Source organism: Salminus brasiliensis, chromosome 8 (genome assembly GCF_030463535.1).
Source record: "Salminus brasiliensis chromosome 8, fSalBra1.hap2, whole genome shotgun sequence".
Taxonomy (NCBI): domain Eukaryota; kingdom Metazoa; phylum Chordata; class Actinopteri; order Characiformes; family Bryconidae; genus Salminus; species Salminus brasiliensis.
This window is the reverse complement of record NC_132885.1, coordinates 10,331,709-10,353,242: the sequence shown is the minus strand read 5'-3', so window position 1 is coordinate 10,353,242 and position 21,534 is coordinate 10,331,709.

The following is a 21,534-nucleotide window of genomic DNA, read 5'->3' as shown; positions in this document are numbered from 1 at the left end:
GCTGACATAAAGGATGAGAGCCAACAAAATGGTATGCACTTTTCAAAGACTAATATTCTTGGTTACGTTAGATTTTACATATATATATACAGTGAGTCCAAGAAGTATTTGATCCCTTGCTGATTTTCTTTGTTTGCCCACTAATAAAGACACTATCCTTCTGCACTTTTAATGGTAGATATATTCTAACATGGAGAGACAGAATATCAAGACAAAAATCCAGAATATAATTTTAAAGAATATATTTTAATTAATTTGTATTTCAATGAGGAAAATAAGTATTTGATCCCTCTTGCCAAACACACTCAATACTTAGTGGCAAAGCCTTTGTTTGCAAGCACAGCGGTGAGACGTTTGTTGTAGTTAACCACAAGTTTAGCACACACACCAGGGGGAATTTTGGCCCACTCTTCTTTGCAGATCCTCTCTAAATCATGAAGGTTGGTGGGCTGTCGCTTGGCAACTCTGACCTTCAGCTCCCTCCATAGATTTTCGATCGGATTGAGGTCTGGCGACTGGCTGGGCCACTCCATGACCTTAATGTGATTTTTCTTGAGCCAATCCTTTGTTGCCTTTGCTGTATGTTTAGGGTCGTTATCATGTTGGAAGACCCAACCACGGCCCATTTTCAGATCCCTGGCAGAGGGGAGGAGGTTGTCCCTCAGGATTGTGCGGTACATGGCTCCATCCATCTTCCCAGTGATGCGGTGAAGTAGCCCTGTACCCTTGGCAGAGAAACACCCCCAAAACATTATGCTTCCACCTCCATGCTTGACGGTGGGCACAGTGTTCTTGGGGTCATAGGCAGCATTTTTCTTCCTCCACACATGGCGGGTGGAGTTGAGGCCAAAAAGTTCAATTTTGGTCTCGTCTGACCACAAAACCTTCTCCCAATAACTTGGTTCATCTTTCAAATGATCATTGGCATACTTGAGGCGCGCCTCCACATGTGCTCTCTTCAGCAGGGGTACCTTTCGGGCACTGCAGGATGTGAATCCATTGTTGCGCAAAGTGTTGCCAATTGTTTCCTTGCAAACTGTGGTCCCAGCTGCCTTCAGGTCATTTGCTAACTCCTGCCGAGTGGTTGCAGGACGATTTCTGACTGTTCTCAGCATCATTGCCACCCCACGAGGCGAAATCTTCTTTGGAGCACCGGGCCGAGGTCTGTTGATTGTCATGTTATACTCTTTAAACTTTCTGATAATTGCACCAATAGTTGTTACTTTCACATCCAACACCTTACTAATCTTTTTGTAGCCCATTCCAGCTTTGTGAAGGTCAACAATTCTGACTCTGAGGTCCTGTGACAGCTCTTTGGTTTTACCCATGTTGGAGACTTGAAATCTGTGTGATCTGTCTGATTCTGTGGACAGGTGTTTTTCACACAAGTGATTAGTGAGAACAGGTGGCTTCAGGTCAGGTAACAAGTTGATTGGGAGTGTCTAACTGGTCTGTAAAAGCCAGAACTGCTAATGAATACTAAGGGATCAAATACTTATTTCACTCCATGAAATACAAATCAATTAATATATATTCCTTAGATTTATTTTCTGGATTTTCTTTTTAATATTCTGTCTCTCCATGTAAGAATACATCTACCATTAAAAGTATAGAATGATCATGTCTTTATTAGTGGGCCAACGAAGAAAATCAGCAAGGGATCAAATACTTCTTGGACTCACTGTATATATATATATATATATATATATATATATATATTTACATATGTATATATATGCAGTATTATATATACAGTATTTTCGCTAAATGTACAATCTATACCAAAGGTGGCAATTCTGGTCCTGGAGGACACCTGGTTCAACTCACCTGTTAATTGACAGGTTTGTCAGAACAGCAAAATCAGCAAACTGTGCTGACCTCCGGCCCCTGTTGCCCACCACTGATCTAAAAGTATTCATTTATTATTTTTTATTATTTATTTTACAACAATAAGCTGTTTGCCACCTGATATTGTAGCCACAACAGCAAGCAAATTCAAAGCATGTAAAAATTGTAAACCTAACTTAGTGATAGTTTGTTAGTTTTGGGGATTTGGGGATTTAGAGACCTCTCTGGTGAGAATGTGTAATTGCACCAAGTATATGGAGGAGTACTTTTAAAACGTGTGTTGTGGTGCTGTCCCCTTTCAGAGCGGATGAATCTCATCACTGCAGAGTTCAGAGTGGAGTATTCAGAGAGAGCTCAGTCAAACCCCGGTGAAGGAAAAGTCTTCAGAGGATGTAGGAGAATTGCATACGGTAGTCCTTCTTTTCTGTTCATTGTTCTGTTTAGGTTTTAAACCACTGAAATGCAGATTCACACGGACACTGTCTACAGAAAAAAACATGAATATCCATTGTGACTTTTTAGTTAAAGGTAAAAGCAATTTTAACTTTTAATGCAGGTTCATGTAAATAAATTGCCACGTGAAACTGTATTCTGTGTTTTGAGTATATTGTTTTGTTAATTTATGATGAAGCACTGTCCAAACAAACAAATGTGGAAAATATACATTTCGGAAAGTCTGAAGGTTTCCTTTGAGGTGCAACGATATGGAAATAAACATATTATGTCACGTTCACTGAGAACAGGGGAACAGCTGGTTAGCCTGAGACCAGTCGCTATATAAAACGTCCACTCAGTCTGGTATCTGATTAGGTGGTCACACAGGCTGGGTTTACAAAAAGACAACAAAAAACACTTGAGAATAGTGAGGGGCTCTGTTTTTTTAAACATCTCTTTACTCAGTAATACTACTGTTTTCAATTTAAGCTAAATAAATCTTAAATTCTGCTACTTTAAAAAGCTCTAATTCATTCGACATAAAGGTTATTGTAGCAACATAGGCAATAAGGCCAGGTCTCGCCTGCACTGCACAGATGGTGCTACCTTTGCGTGGCTGCCATACAATCTCATCCTGCATCATTTAAAAATTAAAAAATGAACAAGTTCAGTTTGCTCACAGGGTGACAACCTAAGTGAAAATGTGCAAGTTTTAAATCAATAAATGTTCATCAGTCAGTCTGACAACAACTGCAACTGCTCTGAATCAGGAGAGAGAATTTGCTCAGTTAGCAGAATAACAGTCTGCTCACCACTGAAAGCACACTCTTAAACGTTTAGACGATAATGACACAGATCTGCTGCTGAATTTATTATTTATGACTTTTTTCACATGGTTTTGGATCTGTAGCCACTCGCTAAGCCAGCCTGGCTACAGATCCGCAGACTATCAAGACAGCCCAGTGCAGCTGCTGTTGACTAACTGCTGAGTTTTCCACTGTTTTCAGACACTGTGTTTATCCAGGTTTGCTTGCTCCCCCTTTTAATCAAACTCAGAGCGTGACATCACTAATCGGCAAGCTCCCACAGCGTCCCCACCCTATGGCTCTCTTAAATGCTCATGGGGGAATTTGGTCATGTATTGGATAGACACAGAATAGAAATCACATCAGGCATGTCGTAATTTTTCAATGATGAAGTATACAGTACGATATAGCGCCGCAACCCTACCGGAAAATATTTATTATCATTTTTAGACATTATCATCAGATATGATAGCGCTGCTTTCCATTTTTGTCCATTTTCAGTTTTCTCCATGGTCTGAACCCTGTTGCTGCTCTGTACACTGTGTGTAGAATTCAGGATGAATGGACCAATAGAAATGCTCTACAATAACCTGGATTAACATATTTTTACATAGACTTCCATTAAGGGTTAAAAAGGTTTTTTCCTCCTCCTGTAAAGTTGTCATTTGGAGATACATGTTTTTCATTGGACAGCGATGGTATGCTTTTCTGAGCATTTCAAGGATCATATCAGGATATCATCCATGCTAACAGAACACTGATCAACTGTACATTTCATGACAAACAGTGTAATTAGTCTGGCTTAATAGGATGTAGTGCAGCATACTAAGTATAGGAGAGTATTTGAATAGTAGTTTTTACAAATTTGGCAAACTGATGTATTTTGCATCGCAGTAAATATTGTGTATTGTGAAAATGCAGCATGATCAGTATTAAAGTAAGTGCTGCATTTGATCCAGTCTGTTAAATGTATTCTTCAGTATCATTTACATTTACATTTAATGCATTTAGCAGAAGCTCTTCTCCAGAGTGACTTACAAATGTGCTTCACTGTTTACTCAGAAAATACCCTTAGCTAGTTTGTACAGACTAGAATCTAAAAGATTAGCTCAGACGCTACTAAACACAAAAGTCAGTATGGAGACACTACACTTTGTCAAGTACTCTCAGAAGAGATGGGTCTTCCGAGTAACTCTTCCGTTCGGACACCCAGGAAAAGTTTGTTCCCTCACTTCGGTGCCTGGACAAAAAAAATCTGTCAGTGTGTATCAGTGTGTATAAAACTGAGAGGCTTGTACTGAACAATACAATGAAATACACTGTAATTCTACTCTCCAGACAGAGAACAAAGCATTTAGCCAGGTTCTAACAAGGTAGAAGAACTGGCAAGTGTGTGTGTGTGTGTGTGTGTGTGTGTGTGTGTGAATTCAGGCAGGATGAGGTATTGAAATACCACAGCTGCATACGAACTGAATGGTTTAGTGACAATGCTAATATAGAATGATGCTGGCAATGTAAACCTGACTGTGTTTGATGTATGGTATCTCCGTCTGGATAAGAAGAATTCTCTGGCATTTTACACAAGTCTCAAAAATACAGCAGAACAGAGCTCTGGCTCTATTAGCCTTAGTCCACCTTCCAAAACGAACACACATAATATTTAATGTAGCCTTTAAACAGCTGGTTTTGCCAACATTCAATTTCTGGACACAATGCAAAAATAAAAAAAGAGACTGAAGCAAGAGCACATTCCTTTAAGGGCCTGTCTCACATGGGCTCATCCACCTTCAAAGCAGGGCTGCTCAGGCCTCATAGCAGCCTTTTTGACTGAACTGACATGCGGGCTGTTTTGGTGTTGACTGTTATCATCAGGGCAGATCTCACTATAAGCAGTGCAGATCATCACAGCCTCTTACGTTTAGCCTGACGGACACAGCTGCCTCAGCTCTAATAACAGGAGAAAGTTACACACATACACACACCTGGCACAAGCCTGAATGTGATTACTCCTCTGACAAGCAATAGGACTCCATAGGTAAGGGAGGAATTGCAGACTTGCTGCTCCAACAGCCCACCACAGAGTACATATGCAACACGTGGCTATATGGGTAGCCACACTGATGCTATGCAATGAATATGTGCTCCAGGACGAACGGTGGCACACAATCCTCTATTTCAGTGCTAGTACTCACTCCAGTACCTGCTATTAACTAATAAGGACCATTTAACGCTGATTATGTGCCCATAATTACAAAGCAGCTCGATTTTAGGGTCAATAATAACCAGAACAGCTAAGATTTAGCAAGGTCAGTTTCACAATTATAGTTATTAGCTAACCCTGCTTAGTCTGATCTCATAACCCCTCAGGGTCTGTATGGAGGCCCACACTTTAAAGCCTTACTCTCACAACTACATATTTTACCAATAAGCTCTATAGTAGATCTCAAATAGTTAATAATAATTATAAAGTCATATTAATAATTCACTGTATGGACAAAAGTACTGGGACACCTGCCCATTCATGGTTTCTTCCAAAATCCAGAGAATTCAAAAAGAGTTTATCCTGCTTTGGTGAGGATTTGATTGCATTCAGCATCGTCATCCCAGAGAACGCTGTTCCACTGCTCCACAGCTCAATGCTGGGGGGCGTTATAGGCTCTAGCCCACAGCCATCATTAGGCAATAGGTTCATGTTTAGTTGTTCCAGAGAGTCCTATATTGTATTGGCAATACTCATCCATAGGGACAAAACAAGCTGTGTGTGTGCATTTGCACATCTATGCCAGCGACTTTTAGTAGCTGAATGCATTCATTAGAAGAGGTGTCCACAAATATGTGGACATATAGTGTTTTTTTTTTTTAAGATTAATAACCAAATGATAAGCGATGGAGTTGAGGTTGATGTAGGAAATTCTACGAAAACCTTTAGAAGTTCACTGTTAATGCCAATAAAGACAAGTACAGGTTCTCAAGCTAGTTCCCAGAGACCTTAGATTTTCACTCTATATGAATTTGGTGTTAAAATGTGAATCGTCTGAGGGAGCCCTGAGGATATAGTCATATACTGTAAGTTCATGCACCATGGAAAAGAGCCATGTTACCAAGCTGGCTGTTTAGGTTGTCATGGTTCTACATATAGTGTGACCAACGTCTTCGCTAAATAGCCATTGTAGAGTTAAGCCAAATCATAAGCATTAACACAGGTCACAGCAAATAACATTAAGCCTAGGTGACAAAATTGGTGGGAATTGTTGGCAGGTACAGTGTTCATCTGTCCGCTTCTTGGCAGTCTTCAATTCCCAAAGATCAAACAGCAGTAAGAGATAACGTCACACTGCACATCCAGACGAGAGAACACTCTCAGACCATGTGGCTGCAGTCACATTCCTCTCAGGCTGCCGGGTCCAAGGTTGAGACGGGGACCACAATGCAGAGCCTGTTACCCCTATCCCTGCCATCCCTCCTAACCCCCTCTGTAGACTCTACAACTGACCCTCATCACCCCACACAGACCACCCTACAAGACAGACGTCACCTGAAGACTCACCGCCAACGCAGCCAGATATGAATATAAAGTCAAGTCAGATTTATTTGTATAGCTTTTTACAACTGTTGTCGTCACAAAGAAGCTTTACATAACTAATAAAAACGTAAGAAGACATGAAGGATCCAAGACCCCCAGTCAGCAGCCAACGGCCTCAGAGCTCATTCAGAGCTGGAGGAAGAAACCTTGGGAGGAACCCCAAGGGGGACCCGACCCGTCCTCCTCTGATCAGAACTATTTATAAATTATTGATAAAAGTTACCAAACCATCTCAAGCAGTAGTAGCACTGATAATACACAATTACACTACCGTTCAAAAGTTTGGACTCAATGTTCAAAAGTTTGGACTCAATGTTTATCTGACCTAATGATCAGATCTTGAAGCACAAAACTTGACCGATGTAGAAAACAGTAGAATTACAGTATATGATTTAATTGATGGTCAAAAACGAATCAAAATATGAAATTAAAAATCAAGAAATACCACTTTAAGGTGCATTGCCTGTTATTACTGATTATAAATCCCCAAAATGTGATGAACAGATGTGTATTTTCATTAGACAGACTGAAATCAGGTCAGATCAGATTACCTGAAGAATAACAGGGTGGTACGTAAAGAGAAACTATAGGACCCTTGGCATTGCTTCCCAACTCGAGACGTGTAGCCCACCTGCACGCGCGCTGTACACTGGAGCTTTCCACAGGCCAACTCTAAAGCTTCCAGATTTACCTACTCAGAAATAAAGTTCCTTCTCCAGCAGCTCACTGTGTCCCACTGTCAAGTTCACACCGACAAGGTCCAACAACGCCACATACCTTCCCCAGAAGCCTCCTTTCTTCTTTCTTTTTCTCCTCATGCTGATCCAAAGGCATCTGCAGAAAGTCGTCCTCGCAACAGATGAAACTCACTGTGCATCCCATCCAGCCTCGTTCAGCGCAGGTGACCGCTCCGAGCACCCATGCACAGCAGAGCAAGTGTCCGGCACGGTGGCCAAGAGTGAGGGAAATGGCCACCAAGTCGAGCAGAGCGGGATCCTCAGCCTGCAGGTAGAGGTGCAGCAGCGAAGCTCGCGCGCAGAAAGAGTTGACTTAAAGGTGGGCGCTCAGCATGTTCACACACCGTCTCTACAGGAGTTGGGCAACAGCATGACCCTCAGCTTCTCTCTCTACCATCGATGGGGTCCCCCCCTCCTTTCCCCGCAGACTCCTCTTCCCTATCACGCCTCCAGGCTGCCAGGAAGAGGGAGGGTGGTGAGGTTTCAGCCCATTGCTCCCTGCTCACACATGCTCCCCTTCCCCTCCCTCACTGCACTGCCACTGCTGCCCCTACACACACTTTCACAATCCCCGTTAGAATTATTCATTTATTATGATTATGTATGAAATAATATGTATTTATTATATATAAATATAAATATAATAATATGTAGTTAAAGAAATTAAAGAAAAAAATAAATATATTATATATTATTATAATGTTATATAATAAATATTAAATAAAAACAACAACAACAATAATAATAGTATTACATTTAAATAAAATATTACATTTTATTTACGTATTAAATTACATTTTTAATTAAAAAAAGTAATTAATTAAAGAAGTTAAAGAAAAAAATATATATTATATATTATTATATTATATAATAAATATTAAATAATAAAAACAACAACAATAATAATAATAGTATTACATTTAAATAAAATATTACATTTTATTTACATATTAAATTACATTTTTAATAAAAAAATAATTTAAATAATTATACATATTTTAATCATTAATATGATACATCTAAAGCTCGCTTTTCTCAGGGGTGTCATGGTTGTGCAGTAGGTGTGTTTCAGGGGTCTGGGGTTGGAGGGTTGATCTTTGTTTCTGCCTCTGAGTAGTTGAGTGTTCTCCCCGTGACCCTGAGGGTTTTTTCCCACCTTCCAAAGCACACATGGTAGTTACCACACAATGGTAAACCACACACTGGCTATAATAAATTGCCCATAGGTGTGGGTGAATGAATGTGTGTGGGACCCTGTGATGGACTGGCAAACTTTCCAGTGGATTTCCAATGATTGGACGAAGATGGACGTAAGGTTCGTTTTCCCAGAATGCCTTAATGGGTAATGTTTATATGAGACAATTAAATTGTAATAGTATGTAAATAACTTTGCTATGTCGTCTCTTGGATTTTGGGCCATTTCTAAATGTCTAAGAAATAGTTTTGTTTTTGGTCCAGGAATAGACTACATAACTACATCTTGATGTTCAGACAACGCAGAGTGTTTTTAATTGTATCCCACTGTGTTGTTTAGGATTTGTGCGTTGGTATCAATATCGAAATCAGTGTACTGTTATTGAGATAACCCTTGTCAATGAGATATGTGGTGGAACAGGAAATTCCCAGTGGAATGTCTCTTTAGGGATTATGTGAGTGTGGGTCTGTTGTGTGTGCTATTTGGTAATAGGGTGTGTGTCCCCCACACCCTCTTACATAATGACACATGGGATAAATGTTGAGATGCTGAGTTCAAATCAAGCCTGGGTTCAATTAAACTGTGTGTTTACTCATGAGAGAGGGCATGAAATCATCAATTGCGAAATCATAGCCTCACGTCATCTCATTTCCAAAACATCAGATTCTCCTTTAAGAAGGTCCACAGTGAAAGGCAGAGAGTTACTATCAGTAGATCTATAGGTTCAAGAGCATGATCACAAGAGAAACCTTAAAAGGACAGCACACTTATAATGCAAATGGTGCTTCAAGTGGTTTTTTGAACGATACTATAGAAGAACCACATTTGACTCCATAAAGTGTCTTGTTTGTAAAATGTAATAGAGAAGTGTGGTTCTGAAGAACCTTTTAAAGGTCTAAAGAACCTTCATTTGATAGTAAAAGTGTAGGTAAAGGTTCCTTACACTCACACGTCTCCAACAGAAACATGGTTCATTATGGAGTCAATTGTGGTTCTTCTATGGTATCGCTCAAAGAACCGTATGAAGCTCCGTTTCGAGGGACTGTGTTTTTAAGAGAGTACACCCGGTTGATCTTATTTTTTTGTGGCACTAGATGGCACTTGGCCGCTGAAACTGACTGACTGGATTTCATGAGCTGATAAGGACTAGCTTAAATAATGGTTTCCTTCCTTCTGGTTTGTATGTGTATTCTCAAAAGCGCTCTCATGTTCTTCAGTTCTTCTCTGAGAAAGGGACTCCCACCACTCCTTGACCATTTATCATTAAAGTAAGACATTCAGTACCTGATACAAAATATTTCAAAAGATTAAGAGAGTTCTCAAACATAAAGTTAGAGTTAGGTATTGAATTGACACAACTTATTGAATAAGTAGTAGGAGCTAAAAAATTACTACCTATTGACTAATTAGTAGGTACTTAACAATTATTGCCTACTGAAAATATAGAAAATAGAACCTATCACCTTGTACCTATTAAGAAACGTTACTGAATAGTTAGTACTTATGGAACAATGAGTAGGTACTGTGTAGTTAGTTGGTACTGAATAATTAGTGCCTATTGAAAATATAGAAAATAGAACCTATCACCTAGTACCTATTTAAAAAGTTATTTAATATTTGCTAATTATAAAACAATGAGTAGGTTCTGAGTGGTTAGTAGGTGCTAAATAATCAGTCGCTACTTCCTTAGTAGATACCAAATAATTAGTTATTAGTGAATAATTATTTAGTTTACATTAAAACTTGAAAAAATGGGTTTAAGTGGTTGAGAGTTCTTTTCTGAGGAAGGGACTCCTGCCTCTCTTTGACCATTTATCATTAATGTAAGAAATTAGTGGTGATACAAAATATTTTAATTGTGATCAATTGTGAGTTATCAAACATCAAGTTAGAGTTATGTACTGAATAGACACAACGTATTGAATAGTTAGTATGAACGAAATAAATACTACGTATTGACTAATTAGTAGGTACTAAATAACTAGTACCTATTTAAAATATAGAAAATAGAACAATGTTGAAAAGGTACTGAATAGTTGCTACTTATGGAACAATGAGTAGGTACTGTAAAATTAATACCTATTGAATAAATAATACAGATTAAATAATTAGTATGTATTGAATAATTAGTAGATACTCAATAATTAGAAATCATTGAAAATATAGAAGTTACTGAATTTTTGGTACTATTTGGAAAGAATGACGAGGTACTGTGTAGTTAGTAGGAACTACATAATCAGTATGTACTACATAATCAGTAGATATTATATTAGTAGATACAAAATAATTAGTTCTTAGTGAATAATTATGTTGTTTATATTAAAACTTGAAAAAATTGGCTTTAAGTGGTTGAAAGTTCTTTTCTGAGGAAGGAACTCCCGCCTCTCTTTGACCATTTATCATCAATGTAAGAAATTCTGTGGTGATAAATATATTTTCATTGTGAGAGTTCTCAAACACCAAGTTAGAGGTGATCCGGTGAGCAACATCCTCCAGCTGTAGGTTCATAAATCAGCCCTGTCATAAACCTTGTAACTCCATGTTTGAACTAAAGGAAATGGTACTTGAATCATATTCCTGTTGCATGAACTTTTCTCCTTCTCTTATTAAGTTACCATTTCAGAGACATGGGCTCCGTTATGACAATAACTAACTATTGTTTGCTCTTTTATGAGCATGGTAGGTGTGTTCTCTTTTGTGCTAAAGAGGAAAGAAAAGACACACTCTCTAAAACACCCCGTTGCTTTGAAGCTCTATCAGTATATATTGGTATGTTTAGAAAAAGCAAAAACAAACTGAACTCTAAATCCCAGGAGAATTCGCCCAAATGAGAACTGTGAGCACATGTAGCCATATGACCATGCCATGTGTTTGATGGGCTTACGATGGTCTCAGTGTGGAGAGAGGCTAGTGCTTCCAGAGGCTTTGACAAGCTGTTATTTTTGGAGCTGGGCCTACATCTATATGAGTCCATCTTGGCCACAGTACCTCTGCCTTTACTGAAGACTAATAGACCAATCCATGATTCAACCACGCGGAACAGCTTCTCAAGTGCATCATAACCAGGCAAGGAGATGGATATTACAATCAGCTTCACTACATGTAGAAAAGTTTGTAAACACTTGTTTATCAAAGGTTTCTTCCAAAATCATTGGCATTAAATAGAGGGTCAACCCACCGTCTACAAGAGAGATAATGGGCTCAGGTTCTGGATGATCTGGGTTATCCGATAGGTATTTGATGGAGACGCATGAAAGCAACATTTTATTGCTTTGTATTACATTCATATGATACATTCTTATTGTTCTGACTGATGTCTACACTCCTGAAAAGCATGTAGGACCACTTTTGTTTTCCCAAATATATGTCAAGAGATGGTTCTTTAGACAACCAGTTTAATACAGTTAGGATGTGTGAGAGTGAAGAGCAGTTAATATCCTCCCAGGTCTTTGAGGTTGTCTCTTGTCTTCTTATACCCCTGTATTTGTGCTGCTCCCCTTGCATTGTTGTATGATGACTGTGTTTAGCATTATTCTGGTTTCGTAAAGGCCTGCCTAGCCCTTGTTCTGGTTTCATTGTAGGGACTGAATACTCAAAACGTATTGAATAATTAGTAGGAACTGAATAATTAGTACCTCTTAAAAACATAGAAGTACTAAATACTTATGGAGCAATGAGTAGGTAATACATAAGTTATGGGTACTGAATGATTAGTAGGTACTGAATATGTAGTACTATTGAAAAACTTAGTACTGATAAGTCTCAACTTATGGAATAAGTAGTAGGAGCTAAATAATTATTACCTATTGACTAATTAGTAGGTACTGAATAATTACTTCCACATTGAATAATTAGTAGGTACTGAATAATTAGCACATATTAAGTAATTAGTAGGAACTGAATAATTAGTACCTATTTAAAATATAGAAGTTACTAAATAGACTTCTTATAGAACAATGAAGGTTCTACACCCTTTGTAGGAACTGAATAATTAGTGTGTGCTGAATATTTAGTACTTTTGGAATATACTGTTTTTGGAACAGTACATTTGTAGGTACTGCATAGTTACAACGTATTGAATAATTAGTAGGTACTGAATCGTTTGTACCTATTGAAAAATATAGACATACTGAATAGTTGTTATTTTTGAAACAATGAGTAGTTACTGTGTAATTAGTAGGTACTAAATTAGTAGGTACCAAGTAATTAGTACTTAGTGAATAATTATGTTGTTCACATTAAAATACCAAAAAGGGGTTGAAAGGGGTTTGGAGTGCATAGTCTCCTGTATGAACATACTGCATATTGACATTCTGAAGATTACTGTATTCCCACCTGATCTGGAGATTCAGTATCAGTAACGTGTATTCAAAGATTAGAGATTTTCTCTGAAGTCTTCGGGACAAACCGCCACTGAAAAAGTATCATCTGGTTGCTATTGACGCTCAGTGAGTGAAAGGCTCTCCTGCAGGCAATCTTCTGTTTTCACAGATGCAAAGATAGACAGAGAGGATAAAGCTGCATAGTTCCCAAAATCCCTTCATTTTGACAGATGACATGTTATGGTTGGGGGACTTACAGCATTCAAACATTCTCATTGATTTTACTGTGCTCCTTTCGTCACTGATTTCAAAGGAGCCGTGGTAATCACTTCTTTCGATGGCTCTTTGTTTTGTGCTGGGGTGCTTGATCGAGTGCCTTGCATTCTTTAACGTCACCTCATGTCCTCAGTCTGTGGACCGTTAAAGGAAACTGAAATGGAGAGCATCAGTCAGCTTCATGTCTGTCAGCACTAAAGTCGCTGCTGGTGGATTTTGGCAGTGTGTGCCAGCCACACACAAAAACTGGAGAGCCTCCCTCTCAAAGCTTGCCAGCATCTTCAGATAATGTCTCGTCTGCCCTCCCCATCCCACCCTTCCATTCTGAATCTGGATAATCTGTTAATGTGTTCCGGGCAGCAGAGGCTGGTTAATGCTTGAAACTGCGCCAGTGTAGGCCAGCCGAGGGGCGGCACGGTTCTACACATAAATACTCTGTAAGTTAAGCCAGTAATCATATGAGTACTGCATTATTTGTGCTACATACCCATTGTCATAACATGGGAGTACTTCTGATAGATAATTAAGATAATTACAGATAGATAGATTAAGATAACCTTCATTTTTATTATTTAACAGTAGTTATTTAATTAACCAGTGTTGAATAGCGGTATGTGAGGCTATCAGCAAGCATAATGGCCAAAACAGACCTAAATACAGTACAAAGCTGAAGTGCTTTTTCTAACAATAAAGATTTTCAGTCTCATCCTGGTTTTCAGTGACCAGGAGGACAAAAAGCAGTGAAAATGTTAGGTTTTTAACAATTTTCAGATATGTGTGGATTGAGCCCCTTCTGCCAGCCTCTAAAATCTATTCTAATCCAGCCAATAATATCATGTTTCACCTCCCCCTCCCATTACCCCCACCTGCTATATGATCCCATGAAAATGCTCAGACCCTCCCTAATACTGTATTTCACTCTGAAGCATTTCACACTGTGGCGTTACTTATCTGTATCCTATCTTATCTGTACACAACTTTCTCCAAATCAGTCAATCAGTCAAGAGGAGTTTGTCTCTTGGGTTTTGCACTGGAGCTGCAAAACTATGGTAGCTAAGATGTAGTGGAAGCTTTTACCCACCAATCAGTCACTGACATGTTCCTAAATCATCACACACTTGCCTTAATCTGCACTGAGCTGTGATATAGTCTCTAATAGACAAGTGTACATGTTATATGCTTTCTGTGTGACATTCTGTTGTGTTAAGAAATCAACAAAATCCAGTCTTCCCTCAGGTTCCTCAATAAAGTCCTACCAACACTTTCCTTTAGCTTTTCTTGGTATCCTAGTACAGTGACTCTTTGACCTCCTGCCCATAATAATCAAAGCACACTGACACTTTGGGACTGCTTTCTGGCTGTAATCTGAGAGGCTGCATGGGACAGCAGGAAATGCCTTTCAGATACCAGTCTGATGCCCACCGCCAAGTCTCCCAGGAGCCTGATGGGCACAAAAGCCCCTCTGTGTGCAGAGAGCCAGGGGCGCGGGTCGCCACGGCTCTCATGTCTGGAGAGCTTGCAGCTCTCTTGGCCGCTTAAAGCCACAGGTGCTGAGAGGGGACGTCTGCGTGCACAGCTCTGGCCCCCCTGCATTCCCAGGGCGCCATTCGATACGTAGGTGAATTAGAACATCCTGTTGCTTATGACTGCACTGTGTTTAACTCACTCCAGAGTCCAGGGGCTCCAGGTGAAGCTGCATAATCAGCTTCCGTTCCAGATGTCTGATTTAACTTTCAGCTGCCTTTATTTCTTTCTTTTGTGGTGAATCACAAATCCTTACTTTGCGATCTTGTGAAACAGCTGTTCTTTTAATGTGGTTGAAGAGGCTCTTCTCAATTAGTCCCATGAAGCCTTTCTAAGTCTTTCTAACCCTTTTCTAAGTCCTAAGAAGAAATTCTTCAGAATTTTTGATGCCATCGGAAAGCAACCCATTCTGTGCGGGCTCTTGTATTAAATGTGGACAAGATCCATCTTTGACCACCTCTGAATGTGGCTGGAGTGATCAGATCATAATCCAATCACAGGCTTGTCTTGGGGGGTGTTTATACCTGGCTTTCCACGCAGAGGAACGTAATGTCAGGTGTAAACAGGCTCTGAGATTTCACATCTCTTTTACCAACATGGTTCTTTAAGGAACCAAAAGTGGTTCTTCCATGGTACTGCTCAGAGAACCCTCTGTAGCACCTTTTTTTTAGAGTGTATACTGAAATTATGGACTGAATTTATGAAAATTAGGCTCTGAGCAATACCATAGAAGAACCACATTGATTCCATAAGGAGCCACGTTTGTAGAAGAGATCTGAAAAAATTTACATCAAGGGATGGTTCTTTAAACTCTCTTCTTCAAGCATCTACAAACATTGTTCTTCATGGAACCAAAAATAAAAGAAGATGCAATAAAGGAATATTTGAATATTTGCCATAGAGGAACCACTAAAGATCCATGTTTAAAGAAAAGATCTGAAGAATATGAGCGTGAAGAACCTTTTAAATGTTTAAAGAAGTACCTTCAAATCTGGTAAAGACCTTTTACATCATCTGAGGTCAAATTATGTGCAGAACCTGGTTTAAAAAAAGATTTTAATTAACTTTAAACACACAACATTTAAATGTAGGCCAAAGATTCGGATGAATCCTTACTAATATGTCTGCAAAAGCACCATCTCATTAGCTTGGGAAGTCCCGGTATATTCCCTCACCAGTCAGCGTGAATGTTAAAAGAAACAAATGTGAAGAGAGATGCAGAACAAACGAGTCAGCGGCGGGTTAGATATAAAGGATCGGATTTAATATAATCATGCTGAAAGAGTCACAGACATTAATGGAATGTCCACATTCCGTGTTTTAGCAGCGCTCTGTGAAACACAAGCAAGTAAAGCAGTTTTGGTCATTCAAGGCTGGAAATCACAGAGGATAGAGTTTCTGAAAACATTATTAGATGTTTTCTCCAAACAGTGCATGCAGTGTAATATTATAGGCGTACTACAATATCATAGTACACTGTTCTAGACGCGTGAGGCATACAGTCTCATCTTGACTCTGACTTCAGTCGCAGAGTTTATAAGTTGGGGATTTTTAAGAACGCTCATTTCACGTCATTTTAGTCATTTAAGTCATTGGTTCATCTTTTTTATCTGTCTAATTCCAGTCAGGGTTGCAGGCTCGGAGTCTACCTGGAAACAATGGGCGCAAGACAGGAATACCCAGGGACAGGACGCTGGTTCATTGCAGGGGACAGGCTCATTTCAGTTAAGCAGGAAAAGTACTTTGCTAACTTGTTAAATTCTTGTTTATACAGTAGGCACTGGATATCCATCTGACGTCCGACAGATATTGAATTTTAGATGAAAATGAAAATTGTGTTGTACAGTGTTGTTAGAAATCAAAGTCACATATCAATCAAAATTCAACACAGTACTGACCGCAATCTCCAACGTTGGACAGATGTTGAATTTTTGTTTCTTAACAACGAATTAAAACCAACAGCATCATAATGTCTTAGACGTTAGCATTATGAAGTTTAGCAGACTTTGTGTTTTGGTCACCATACCTCACAACTAATTGTGGGTATTTTGAGTCAATATGATGTTGAGATGTGATGTTTGGAAGATGTTGAATTCTGTGCATCACTACTTAAAACCAACAAAATATCAACTTCAGCTGTCTTCACATTGGCATTAGACGTTGTCCTGACACTAAAGTTTGGTCATCCAACGTCACAAAAATTTTTTTTTTTTTGGTAATTTGTTCAAAAGGAATGTTTTTGAATGTTAAAAAACAAAACAACCGTACAAAAAAACAAACAATATATGTGTATATGTATTTAATTTATTATCATTTTTAAAAATATAATAAATAAAGGTGTCCATCAACATTGGTGACCAGCTGGGTATTTTCTAATGGTAATTTGTTCAAAAGGAATGTTTTTGAATAATAAAAAAACCCACAAACAAACAATATATGTGTATATGTATTTAATTTATTATAATTTTTTTTTTTATATATAATAGTGTCTATCAACATTGGTGACCAGCTGGATATTTTCTAAAGGTAATTTTTTGAATGTTTAAAAAACAGAAGAACATTAAGAAGACCAGCTTTGAGTTTGACTTATTCTGTGCATAAAAATAGCAAAACACACACACACACACACACACACACACACACACATGTCGGAATATTTAGGTATGTGACTGGTCTTGTAAGCGTGACTTTTTGGTCTTATAGTGTCACAAAGGTCAAGACACGACAAGCTGAAACACAGCCAGTCAAAGGTCAAGCTCAAGTTGCATGACAACCTTAAGACCCAACTGAGAACGACGTAAAGAAAGGTGGCATTTAAACATCAGAGGTTTGACCACGATAAAACCAACAATCCTAATTCAATAGTTAAACCCAGCAGAGCAGATTGGCTCAAAACCAACATCTGGCAGCACCTTCAAAGCAGCTGATTAAATCAGTGGCTCTACGCTTGCTGGATACATTAACTTTTGACACGGGCAGTTAACATATTAAAAAACCCTGAGAACTCAACCCAACTACAAACACAAGTGAAGGGAGTTTGTGTAAGTGGAAAGCAGTACAGAATACAATAAATACAATAACAATGCTTTAGACAATCAATGCCTATATAAGCAAAGAGCAGATCATTCTATAAGAACTGTAATAACACAGTATTCCCCAAAGCTTTCTACTGTAGTTAACTCAGAAGGGTCACTTCTGGTAAAGTTTACAATCCATGAAAATGAGTCCTAACACAATGGCAGAAAGCATATCTTAGGTTTACTTGAGCTGGCAAAATTTTGAAGCTTGAAATTTTTTATTTACACCATTTTTCTCACACCTCACATGCTGATATATGAGATTTGAAATGGAGCTACAAGTCTAATGGAGCTAACCAGTTACAGAATAAACTAACGTCCGGTGGTCCAGCGGACTAAGCTGCTGTCAGTTTGATAAGAGGTTCGAATTCCGGTCATTCCTGCAAGCTATCGGCAGCCGAGGCCCAGAGAGAGCACAATTGGCCTGTCTCTCTCCAGGGTGGGTAGATGGCGCTTTCCCCCCCAAACCACTATATTGCGGTGCTGGCCATCACTGGCGTCTGGTGCATTGGACCAGGATACTGGTTCAACGCTTCCCTCCAGGTGTGTTGGTTAGCCTGGCAATGTTGGGGGCTTTGTATGCGATGTGGGGGAGATAATGTATGGGTTGGGTAATTGGCAGTCCAAAACTGGGGAGAAAATGGGTGAGAATCTGATCAAATAAAAAAATATTAACATCAATGTAATCAGATACATTCAGGGAAACTGTAAATGTGATTTCCAACAAACTATTCCCCTAATAGACCCCAAAACTGCGCCGAAATTGAGAATTTTTGCAGGTTTGATGCCTCATCATCCAACAAGCCTGTTATTAGCATTAAAGACAATATTGCTGGATGTCTTTTTATTCCATTATTTTTAGGTTACTAAGACACACAAGCACTGATGTTCGTACAACCTTGGTGTAGGGACATAGATTCAGGTCAGAGGAACTCCACCAATTTGAGCAACTGTAGGATCGGAGCTGAAAAAAAGAGCAGGTTCAGCACTATTCATCTAATCATTTATCTCTAATCTCAGCTCAGGAGCAGCAACAACATAAAATGACACCAAACCATAACCCAACACAACTACAGAAGGACACCAACAGGACTGTGAACAGGGAGGTGCTAAGGCCTGTTCTCAACTGTGAGACCGTAGAGCTCAATGAAATGCCGCCATCTGGTGGACAGTGTGCAGAATACTGTGACATAGTGGTGTATTTTCTGCACTGCTTCACTGATCTCATTCTTTATCTGCTATATTTGTGTATTTATTTTAAATAATAACCTCTGTGAAGAAAATATATCTTTACAAAAAGTCACCTAAAACTTTATATGTAAATTCTAGATAATCGAAAGCAAAGCACTTGTGATCATACGTAATCACGAGCGCATGCACATATTAATATTAATGTGTTTTGTTTCTGTAAAGCCTACGTTTACTAATTAAAGAAGTTTGTTATATTGGAATTGTGTTTTTTATTTACTACATTTTTAAGTCAATTTCGGAATAGGGTGGATTGCAGGCCTGGCACAGAAAACTGCAAAACTGATACTTTTGGTACTCACTGAATTTATTATGTTGTGTGTTTCTGAAATTGAAATTTGAATATAGTATCAAATAAACACAGTAACAAACATGTGCATTGTACCATATGGTTTCACATTGGAAATGATAATAATAAATAATAAATAATAATAAAAGCATGTATGATCATTAAAAATTAACAAAAAAGTTTAGCCCTCAGTGATATTTTTCTCTTTATATATATAGCAGAGAAGCAGATTTGTCTAACATGTTGGGACCTTCCAACAGGTGTCTTTATCTACCTTTCTGCTGTAGGCTATTGGAAGAGCTGGGGTCAGATTGGTCATCCAGGACATTTCATTTACAGTAAGTAGATGTGGATTCACCATAAGATGTTCTCTGGAGTTTCCACTGAAAATCTACTTAGAGAATTTACAGCACAGCCCCGTTCACAACCAACCTACATCACCACAAACAATAATGCTGTTTATTGAAACTACACTGTTAAAAGTATAAGACCCTTGAGGAACTTTGAGGTTCTTCAGTTTGAAACCTCTTAAGGTGCTTCAAGGAACCTTCAAGAAACCTTTTTTTTTCTCAAAGCAAAATTTCAGATTGAGGAACCTCAAAAGTTCCTCAAGGATCTTATACTTATAAGATATAAGGTAGCTTCTCGCTTTTCAGTGGTTCTTCTTACCTGACAAGTAATAACTTAGTCGTTTGTAGACCAAGAGTAACCAAACCTTTGTGGTGGGCAGAAGGACAAAACAGTACACAAATAAGGAATATCTGTAGATGTTTTATTTGTTACACTAAGATCGGTTTACTAGGTTGTTTCTGTATTTTTTCAAATGAATAAATTCATGTTCTCTTATTGGGTGAGGAGGTGGTATAACTTTCTGGAGGGCAAATCAAATAGTCTCAGACGAGGGACATCCCCAAAGCCACTGAACTGGCTTCCTAATGAGCACTTACACCTGTGCATTAATCTGATTGTTTTCAAGCTTAAAACTCTTGAGTTTAGCAACCATCACTTGGCAACCATCGCTGCGACAACTGATTCAGGTATGAAGGACACATATAAGATCTTTAGAAACCTTCAGTATTAGCCTGAGGCAAGACTGACACAAATCTAGGCTTTCAGGAACACAAGCTGTTGATCCTTAGCTCGGACTTTTGTTTGACCCTGGCTCGTGCTACACTAAAATGCCCTTGGATTTGTAGAGGGTGTGTGCATTATGGAGCTCGGACTGACTGAAACACACACACATGCACCATAAGAGAAAGGTAAGAGGCCATAAAACACTAATGGAACCTTACACCAGGGCCCTATTTTAGAGATCGTTTGGTGAGTTGGCGACCACACACCATGCAGCTTGATTTAGGGTGTGTCAGTGTGTCTTTGCTATCATAACGATGGGAAGAGTACAAAAGGTTTGCACTAAGTCGCTTAATTAATCATGGGCATGTTTTAGGCGTGACGTACAATAATCCAATCAGCGTGACATTTGCCATTCCCTTTAAGAGCCAGGTGTGGTCTGACTTTGGCTGATTGCTATTTCAATGGCGCAAAGCAGGGGTGTACGAGCGTTGGGCACGCGCCTGTGTTGACAATTCACTGCCAAGATAGCAATGAACGTCTGACTAGGTTGTTTTCAGTTAGTGGTGCTCCTGCGTTTTTCATTGCCAGAAATGAATCTGAACGCACCTCATTTCGAGACCACCGCGCCCATCAGCATAGATATATTTGCAAGCACCGTTGCTATTTAAACAACCCAGGCGGAAGGTGTGAAAATAGACTGTTGGCGGAGTGTAAGATACCAATGAGCAGGGTGTAAGATAGGGCCCCAGATGTTTAACAGCTAAACATTGAAAGCACATGTAGTTTTTTTTTTAAAGTAAACTGGAAATGCAAAACACAAGTACATTTCCTCAACTAGGTGAGCCTATGATAAAAATGTAATAAAATAATAATTAAAATTGAATTGGCCCACTACACATTTACACTCATTAATATTCATTTGTTGAGGAGAGTTTAATAAAACCACTAAATAGAATCAATAGCAATCATCTGCAAATTTACCAGCAAACTAACTAGTCTACTGCTACAGTCTGTCCCAAATCCAAATAATAGCTGCAGCTAATACATTCTACAACAACACGAAACTGGAGCGATATAAAATTCAGCCAGTTCACCTTTTCCCCATTTTTCCCCATTTAGT